The following is a 10,000-nucleotide window of genomic DNA, read 5'->3' as shown; positions in this document are numbered from 1 at the left end:
AGATGGCCTATTTTCACAATATTTATCTCCGGAACCATGGAAGTCAAACAATGTAATGCCTCAACTCCTACAATTCTAAGTGCTTGTCAGGGTGGGGGTTAAAATATGATTATTTTGGGGGGTCCCGGCCTGAAAAGGTTGAGAACCACTGCTATGCAACATTTGAACAGTGTGTGTCTGCGGATGCTTCTAGCGGTGGAGGGTAAACAATGGGCCCAGACTGAACCAACTTGCTGCCATTGCCTTTGAATGCAGTATTTGGATTTCACCAACAACCTTTCAGATTTTATAGATGGAAAGTGAACGCTATACCATAGGAAATTGTCAATAGTCCCCTGGATGAAACTCCACTTAGACTTCAAGAGATTATCTTGAAGCCTAAGTGGAGTTTCAGAGAAGCTACACTTACAGTACTTAGGCTACTCTTACTGTAAGATCCAGAAATACAACATGACTATGAAATACCAAAAGGGAGAGAAACCGGAATCACAATTATACCCTCCATGTTTCAGAGAGGAGTAATATGTCTTGGTCAGGTTAGTTAGTGTGACACTGAATAAATAAGATTTGGCCCAAATGTAAATTAGTTAAATTTACATTTTTGTCTTCATAAATATACAGTAGGCCTACTTGAGTACATTTGAAAAGTAAATAGCATTAAAACTATTCTTAGGTGTACGATTTATTTAAAAAGTTACTTAAAGGTGTAGATTCTTTGGTTAAAACAAAAAGAGGTTTGTGAAGAAGAAAAAAAGATGGTCTATATTATGGCAGTAGGAATCATCGTTATAGTCTCTCCAGCTTTTCAGCTGAAAATACTATTTCAGGTCGGGATACCAATTTTATCCAATCAGGAGAGAGAACTCATACAGGCTACAGGATAAACAAGTGAAATTGGACGTGACAAAACAAATAAATAAATGCAGACAAAATTGAAGCTGATAAATGAGTTCCCTCTCCTGTCTGGATGAAAATGGTAAGAGAAGAGACCTGTACACCCCTGAGGCTGTTACTGAACAAACAATCAGAATATAGAGCATTTATTTATTTTAACAAAACCATTTTTGTTGAATAAAAAAAATAAAAACACCTTTAGGTAACTTTTTGAATTAGAAATTCAAATGAGCTAAAAGCTGAATTAACTGAGCAAATTTAACTTGTTGAATGGTGTAGCTAATGTATGTAAAGTTAGTTTGTAATGTTATGTAAATATAATATGTAATGTGTCATGTCATGTAGAAGCCAGCCCTTCCCTAAACAAGTTCCACTGAGGTGTCCAGTTCAATCTGGAACTCTACCACATGCAATGACAATTCCATACAGCAGAGGGAGCACTTGATATGTACAGTACATACAGTTAATGGTACAGTAGCGTTTCCATCAACCAGAGGAGTCACTCCTGCTCCTTTCCTCTCCTCCACCTGTCTGTCTACCATGGAAGATATAGGAGGCAGATGATGTGAACTTTATTTACTTTAAATGGATAGTTCACCCAAAAGAAAACGTATTTTCTATCAATTTTAGTTTTTTGTCGCATTCCAAAATTTGATGACTAGCGGTACCGGAGACACAAAGAGTCTCCTTTGTGTCTCCTACTGGTCCGCTGGTCATCAAATAATTGGTTTAGGAATGCAACAAAAACAAAAAATATACATGAATGTCTCCATGGGGGGCCTAATCGATAGGAAAAAAAACTACTTTTTTGGGTGAACTATCCCTTTAACCACTTAAACCCCAGCATCTGTATTGTGGGGAAAAAAAGAAAATTGCAGATCGACAAGTGTACAATGCATAAAAGCATTCCCCACAGTGACAGAAAACAGAAAATACACTAGCATGAGCCCTGAGGGATTCCGCTCAAACCATATGGTGTTTAAGTGGTTAACCACTTAAGCCCCGTAGGCTACACTTCATTGACCGAGATCCCCCAAGGATCTATATTCTCACCCTCCTTTTTTTCCTCTACACCAAATTTCTCCACCAAAAATAGACGCTTTACAAGCTCTCAATGCAACGGACTTTAGCCGAATGTTCACCTAATATGACAGTGGTTCTCAACCTTTTCAGGCCGTGACCCCGCAAAATAATCATATTTGAACTGGGGACCCTGAGAAGAACTTGGATAGGAGTTGAAGCATTACATGAATGTGACTCTGTTCCATAGATAAATATTGTGAAAATAGCAGATCTACATGCTCACAATGCCTCACAATTGGCTATTTTCCAAATGTTTGCATCTTTCTTAAATGATTTGGCCAATGTTTGACCAGTTTTTAAAGTAGCCTATAGTTTGTTGATTACTTGATGCTGCTATGGTCTCTCTCTCTCTTTTTTTTTTAAGGTATTATACTGTAGGTCTCAAAGGTTCTTAATTGTCACTTCACTGTCATCTAAGACCCCCCCAAAATCATGTGGGGACCCCCTTGACCCACAGGTTGAGAACCACTGTAACATGACATAGGATAGGCTACCCAGAATTGGGACGCTACTAGGCCTCAATGTGGTTAAACAGGTTTAACCACGTTCAACCTGGCGAGCCCTATTTTGAGCACGCCATTATAGGCAGAACATTGTCACAGATTTTGCAGATCTACAAGCTCACAACGTGTTGCATCATGATGCGAATGGATGGTTCTTAAAGGACCACGTGGCCCATTTTCAACCTATATCTTCATACAATTGGTCCTCTCACTAATGCTCGTTATAAGATGGTTACCATTTCTGTCTGTCGTGAGGAGTGCTGTGGACAGTTCTGAAACCTGCCAAGATTGAAAACGTTCTTCTTTTTTTTTATCCTGTCACATGTGTTCCCTCTTCCCTGCACACTCAGTGTGATCTGTGTGCTCACACTATTCATTACTGATCAAGTTACTCCCATCTGCAACAATCTTTTGGAGATAAGTTTGAAATAGCAGATCTACAAGCAGATCTACAAGCTCACAATGCGTCGCATCGCGACGCATTGCGATCTTGTAGATCGGCTATTTTCAAATGGCCAAAATGGTTAATGGTATATGTTTTAGGTGTATGTTTTGTAATAATAATACAAAATCTACAAAGTAACTGGAGTAGAAAATGTAGCAAGCAGAAAATGTAGTGGATTAGAAGTAAAAGTACTGAAAACTGGAAATACTTCAGTAAAGCAAAAAAATACCTCAGAATTGTACTTAAGTACAGTACTTGAGTACATGTGCTTAGTTACTTTACACCACTGCAACAGACACAGCCAGTGGGTGACACATTATCACACAAACAGTTACACACACGACACGACCAGTGATTCACACATTGAGCTACAAAGAAACGGGGACACACACATGACATGACGAGTGACACATGACACTAACGGTGACGCACATGACACGACCAATGACACACATGATGACACACATGACAGACATGACCAGTGACATATCTGGAAGCCAAAGTACAAAACATTTCTTCACCCGTATAATGTGTTAACTAACAGGCAACATTTTGAAATTTTGTGTACAGACACTACAGTTAGAGCAATGAGGAGCCAGGAAACTACACTTTACATTACATCGCTGACCATGTCAATCCTACATGATTCTTATGATTCCCTTTGTAATTATCTCCACAAGGAGATTATGTTTTCACCCCTGTGTCTGTGTGTGTGTGTGTGTGTGTGTGTGTGTGTGTGTGTGTGTGTGTGTGTGTGTGTGTGTGTGTGTGTGTGTGTGTGTGTGTGTGTGTGTGTGTGTGTGTGTGTGTGTGTGTGTGTGTGTGTGTGTGTGTGTGTGTGTGTGTGTGTGCCTGTGCGTGGCTAATCTGCTGAGCCGATAAGTCTTCTTTTTAAAAGTTTCTCCACCACATTTTTCGAGTGCTTGGATCTCTTCTTCTTTTTTAAAGTTTACAAGTCCCGCTGATCCAAGAAGCACCATACACCTTTAAGACACCTTTTCTCCGGAATTGGCACATCTTGACAATTGCATAGTCAACTTCACACAAAAAGGTGGGTGAAAAATAAAACAGGTCAGAGTTAAATTATATGAGTACAGTGAATATATACATACGGTGCATGGTCTTCAAGATACACCACAACATTGGGATACCCATGTACCTGTCAAAATACTTCAAAAACTTAAATGAAGTCCACAATCACCAGAGGCAGCTCCACTGATCATGTAAAACCCAGATTTGGCACAAAAAAGGGAATGAACTCGTTCTCATGCTATGCAACAAAAATGTGGAATGCCCTACCAAAAGGAGTAAAGAGTAAAGTGTAAAACCCTACTCACTTTCAAAACTGCCCTAAAAAATACCTTCAGGAGGCTGCAAACTGGCCCTGTCAAAGTCTTAACCTAATCCCCCCCCCCCCCCCCCTCCTCGAACTGTTTATTGTACATATTTCTTGTTTTTCATACCAGTACCCTGTAAGCTGATTGTATGATGTTCTGCATAGTGGTGTATATCTGTCTGTTTTCTTAAATGTATCATGATTTGAGTGCGTGGGGATCTCATTTTAAATGAGCCGTTGTGCTTTTATGGGCGATCCAGTTTAGAGGACCTAAATAATAGTCTTTCTAAATAAAGTACTTCAATCAATCAATCAATCAATCAATCAATCAATCAATCAATCAAAGAACAACAGCAATAAATAGCAAATGATATAGGAACATACATTAGTACCATGGGGCGTATAGTCTCACATGCAGGTGAAACAGTTTAGCAGCAGTTATCACACATGCAATCTGCATAGAAAAGGCCATCAATCACACAGGTGGCCTGTGTTGTCAGGAAAGACAGGCAGTGCACAGCATGCTTGCTCAACAGTCTAACTGTAGCCTGTCAAATGGCAGCACAACTCTGGTGGCAGAGTGTTGATTTTGACAGCAAATTTTGATTTAGTTTTAGACATAGTCTTTTGAATAAAATTCCATCATAGTTTTTGTCGACAAAATCAACACTGCTCTGGCGGCAGAGTTTATGCCGCCAGAATATGATCTACGTTGGAACATAGTGTGGTCTTTGTGACCTGCTCCACTGTTGTCCCACGTGTACAGACAGATTTGTCGCAGAGCCCTTGGCAAACATCCCTATATATACTACCAAAAACAATGCTTTTGGTTGTTGTATTAACTTATTCATTTTCACCCATTCAGTGATGGATTTGTATAGTTCAAAAACAGAGAAATACTTGTGCAATGTATTTTTATCCAATCCATGTCCAATCCAGTTTATTTATAGAGCACATTTAAAACAACAGCGTTGAACCAAAGTGCTGTACATTCAGTAAACAAATGTAAAATAGTAATCAGGGGAAAAACACATAGAAGGTGCAGCAACACATTGCCAAACGGAAACAGCAACTCTCAGTCTGAATCATCGAAAGCCAAGGAGTACAAGTGAGTTTTTAAATTTAAACACAGGTTTGAGACGCTCTAACATTTAAACAGATAGCCAGTACTAGTACAGTGTAGTTAGTAAAGAGTATTTATTTGTTTGTATAAATCTGCAAATTACAGTTTGCAGAGTTTGTTGTGGACGTAAGTCATATGATCTGCGTTTTATTGCCTGGAGACAACACGTGCGCACACACACACAAACACGCACACACACGCACGCACACACTCTCACACTCACACGCACTCACACGCACTCACGGTACGCCCTCTGTCTCATTGTGTGTTTTCCCTCTCATTCTAACTCCCCCCTTCTCTCTCTCTCACACACACACACACACACACACACACACACACGCACACACGCACACACACGCACACACGCACACACGCGCACACACACACACAAACGTACGCACGCACGCACGCACGCGCACGCTCGCTCGCACGACACACACACACACACACACACACACACACACACACACACACACACACGCACACGCACACACACAACCAGTCAGAATGTGCTGAGTCACTGTAGTGAAGTGAGTCCTTCTTTCTTCCTTTTAAGGTGATTTTACATTCAGTCCAGACTAACTCAGCCCTCCAGAGGAGCTGGTCTCAAGTCAGTTCAGATGACGCTGCGGTCATAGGCAACTCAACACAGTATAGCGTTAAATTGAGGATTTTACCGCATATCTGGAACGAGGAACACATAAATGCCGCGAAAACACAAAGGGTTCTTTAACAGTTTTCAGTTCAGACACAACTTGGCTCTGAGACAGATCTGAAAACAGAGATTGATCCGCGAGAGATTTAATTAAGCCCCGTTCAGTTATACAAGACTTGCAGGCAATTTGTTGCCATATTTGATTTTGGTGTTGTGTGTGAACGTGCGCTGAATGTTCAGTATCGGCAATCTTGTTTCGGCATTCATGCCTGCTTGGGACCTACAACATTGCAGGCAAAGTCTTTGCGGAAAGCAAGAGAAAGGGAGAGAGAGGTGGGGATGGAGGGAGGGAGGGAGGGAGAGGGGAGGGGGACTAAAGAGAGGGGGGAGAGTGAGAGGGAGAGAGAGAGAGAGAGAGAGAGAGAGAGAGAGAGAGCGCGAGAGAGAGAGAGAGATGCTGTGTTTACACTACATTACCAGTATATTGCTGGATGCAAAAATGTACATAAATTGCCAGCATAGGCAGGGAAGATCAGTGGAAGAGTTGTTCACACGTTGCCCTCCTTGCTGTCATCTGCCTATTACCAGTACAGTACTTAAGCCCCGTTCAGATAATATGAAATGTGCAGGCAATGTGTCGGCATATTTGATTTTGGTGTCATGTGTGTGAACGTGCACCGAATTTTGCGTGCCGGCAATCTTGTTTCGGGCATTCATGCCTGCTTGGGACCTACAACATTGCAGGCAAAGTCTTTGCGGAAAGCAATGTGAACACGGGCCAAGAATTGGATCCATATCTGAACAGTGAACACATGTAGAGAGATGTGACTATAAGCATGCAAGATGGCATTTGGGGGACGACCAACACTTTAAGAAGGTGCGCCTGCACCTGCCACATTGCAACAGCTAGACCAGGTGGCTGTGCTGCTGGTCATGAATAATGTCTTTTTCCTGTAGCCTAATATCTCCACATGTCCAAGAAACATCTGGGATATCTTGGGCTCTCACACTCACACGCACTCACACGCACTCACAGTATGTTACAAAGTGCTTAGCAACATAAAATGAAACAGTGAATCAAAGATCATAGACAACTAGAAAAAGTGCTCCTCGGAGCACAGGTCTCCGCCAGGTCAGGTAAGTTATTGTGGCCTCCTGGTGGCGCTATAATAGGCCAATGTGAAAAGGGTGGCATTTCTTCCTCGGCCTAGTGGGAATGTGCGTGAAAATTTTCACGGAAATCGCACGCCGCGTTCATGATTTGAGACATTTTGTTCAAAACGGACCAATCCTGCAAACTTTGGAAGTCAACCTTAGCCAATCAGGATGGAATATGAAATATCGGACAGATGCGTGATCACATAGAGACTATAGAGATACTGTGTACCGATTTGCGTGATGTTTGGATAAAATCTGAAGGATTAATATCCAAAAATGTATTTGACATAAGTCGGCCTCCTGGTGGCGCTGTAAAAAGCAGATGTAAAAAATGCAGTGCAGATGTTTTTCCTTGGTCTCTAGGGAGTAGGCGTGCAAAGTTTCACGCAGATCGGTGCAGTTATAGTTAAAAATGCAAATCGGCCTGTTATAGCGCCACCATGAGGCTGATGTGAAAACTTTTAAGTGCCATTTCTTCCTCGGCCTAGTGGGAATGTGCGTGTGCAATTTTATGGAAATGGCAAGCTGCGTTCATGATTTGAGGCAGTTTGTTCAAAACGGACCAATCCTGCAAACTTTGGATGGTAACCTTAGCCAATGAGGATGGAATATGGGAAATCGGACAGATCAGGGTTGATCACGTGACTATAGAGATACTGTGTACCGATTTGCATGAGGTTTGGTTAAAAACTGTAGGAGTAATGGGAGAAAATGGGTTTTGCACAAATCGGCCTCCTGGTGGCGCTATAACAGGCCCATGTGAAAAATTTGAGGCAGAGGTTCTGAATTGGCATCCAGGGAGTGTGTGTGCACAGTTTCGCAGCGACCGGGCCAACGGTGCCGGAGATTTGGTGCTAACACACAGACAGGACACACGGACGGACGGACGGACGGACACACGGACACACGGACGGACGGACAGGGGCGAAAACATACTCTCTCGCCATGCCTTTCGGCCTGGCGGAGACAATTAAAACAATAAGAACAACACTTAACAACAGTATCAGTGAGTATAGATGCACCAAATTTCTGATGTTTAGGAGGTTAAGAAGGCCTTTCTATAAAAATGGGTCTTTAATTTCGATTTAAAAATGGTAATGGAACTAGCTACCCTGAGGTCCAATGGGAGGCTGTTCCAGAGTGTAGGGGCCCTGATGGCAAAGGCCCGATCACCCTTGGTCACCAGCCTAGACATAGGAACATCTTGTAGGGCCGCATCAGAGGACCTTAGGCGGCAGACAGGCACATGGCCCATGGGGTTGTACAGTAGCAGGTCAGTTAGGTATTGTGGTGCCAGGCAATTAAGAGCTTTAAAAGTTAACAATAAAATCTTAAAATCTATTCTAAAAGTTACTGGCAGGCGGCAGCCAGTGCAGTGCAACTGCCGGGGTTATGTGCTCTGATCTCCTAGTCCCTATACTCTGTTGGTTGGATACCTTCATAAAATTCTTTATGTGTGTTTGTTGCCAGGGTGCAGCAGGTCTCCCCATTTCCAGCTCAAATCTGGATGCAGTCCAGGGTTCCTACCATCTTGTTGGGTCACTGATGTACAGGACTGGTTTATTTCAACACACTCCTGCGCCGTTCCTCTCGCTCCTCATGGGACCAGGAGGATAACCTGATGTCCTTAAACGAGGACATGGAGACAAATCCACAACGTCCTCAAATGCATTTTTTGAAGACAGGTTCGAACTAAAAACGATTGTTGTGTTTATTATTATTATTATTATTTAACTTTATTAAGTCAAAGGAATAACAAAAATAAATTAAAATGGTAAAAATCGATGGGTGCTGAGGGCACCTTAATCCATGCTCTTTGGCACTGATGCTGCAATTGAAAGGTTCTGGAAACAGGTCGATAACACTTGACGGGTTAGATTTTCCCTTTATGCCCAAGGCTGTACTTACAGCTCGTCTGCCTTGTGGTTAAGAGCGTCCACTCTGAGATTGTAAGGTCGGGGGTTCAATAATCCGCCGCAGAGCATGTACCAAAGACTATAAAAGTGGTACCAGATGCCTCCCTGCTTGGCACTCAGTGGTGGAAAGTAACTAAGTACATTTACTCAAGTACTGTACTTAAGTACAATTTTGAGGTATTTTTACTTTACTGGAGTATTTCCAGTTTGCAGTACTTTTACTTCTACTCCACTACATCTCAGAGGCAAATATTGTACTTTTACTCCACTACAATTATTTGAAAACTTTAGTTACTAGTCACTTTGCAGATATAAATGATTATATTATAAAACAAACATTAACCACTTTAGCCCTATTTTATACCTAGGCTATTTAAAAATAGCCGATCTACAAGCTCACAACACGTCGCATCGCGACACGTTGTGAGCTTGTAGATCTGCTATTTTCAAACATTTTAGTACTTTTACTTTTGGTACTTAAAGTACATTTTGATACCAATACTTTTGTACTTTAACTCAAGTAATTTTTTTATTCCAGACTTGTACTTGTAACAGAGTACTTCTAAATTGCAGTATTGATACTTTTACTTAAGTAAAACATTTGAATACTTTTTCCACCACTGTTGGCACTCAGCATCAAGGGTTGGATTGGGGCTATAAGTCCCTGTGACATACTAGAGTCATGTCCACGGGCTGTAGTTGTACACCAAGCTGTCTCACACTGAAGGAAACAGGAGATAATCTCCTGACCTATGGGGCACATCATGGCTCAGAAACCGAAACCGTTGGTTCCCGAGCCTATACTTACTGCTGCTGGGAGACTGGAAGCAGGTTGCAGCCCACTGTAATGATACAGATTTCATCTTGACTGCTGTCTGTCATGGTTG

The sequence above is a fragment of the Gymnoscopelus braueri genome (assembly GCF_963280865.1).
Source record: "Gymnoscopelus braueri genome assembly, chromosome: 7".
Lineage (NCBI taxonomy): Eukaryota > Metazoa > Chordata > Actinopteri > Myctophiformes > Myctophidae > Gymnoscopelus > Gymnoscopelus braueri.
The sequence above is the reverse complement of the archived record's forward strand: the minus strand, read 5'-3'. Positions refer to the sequence as shown.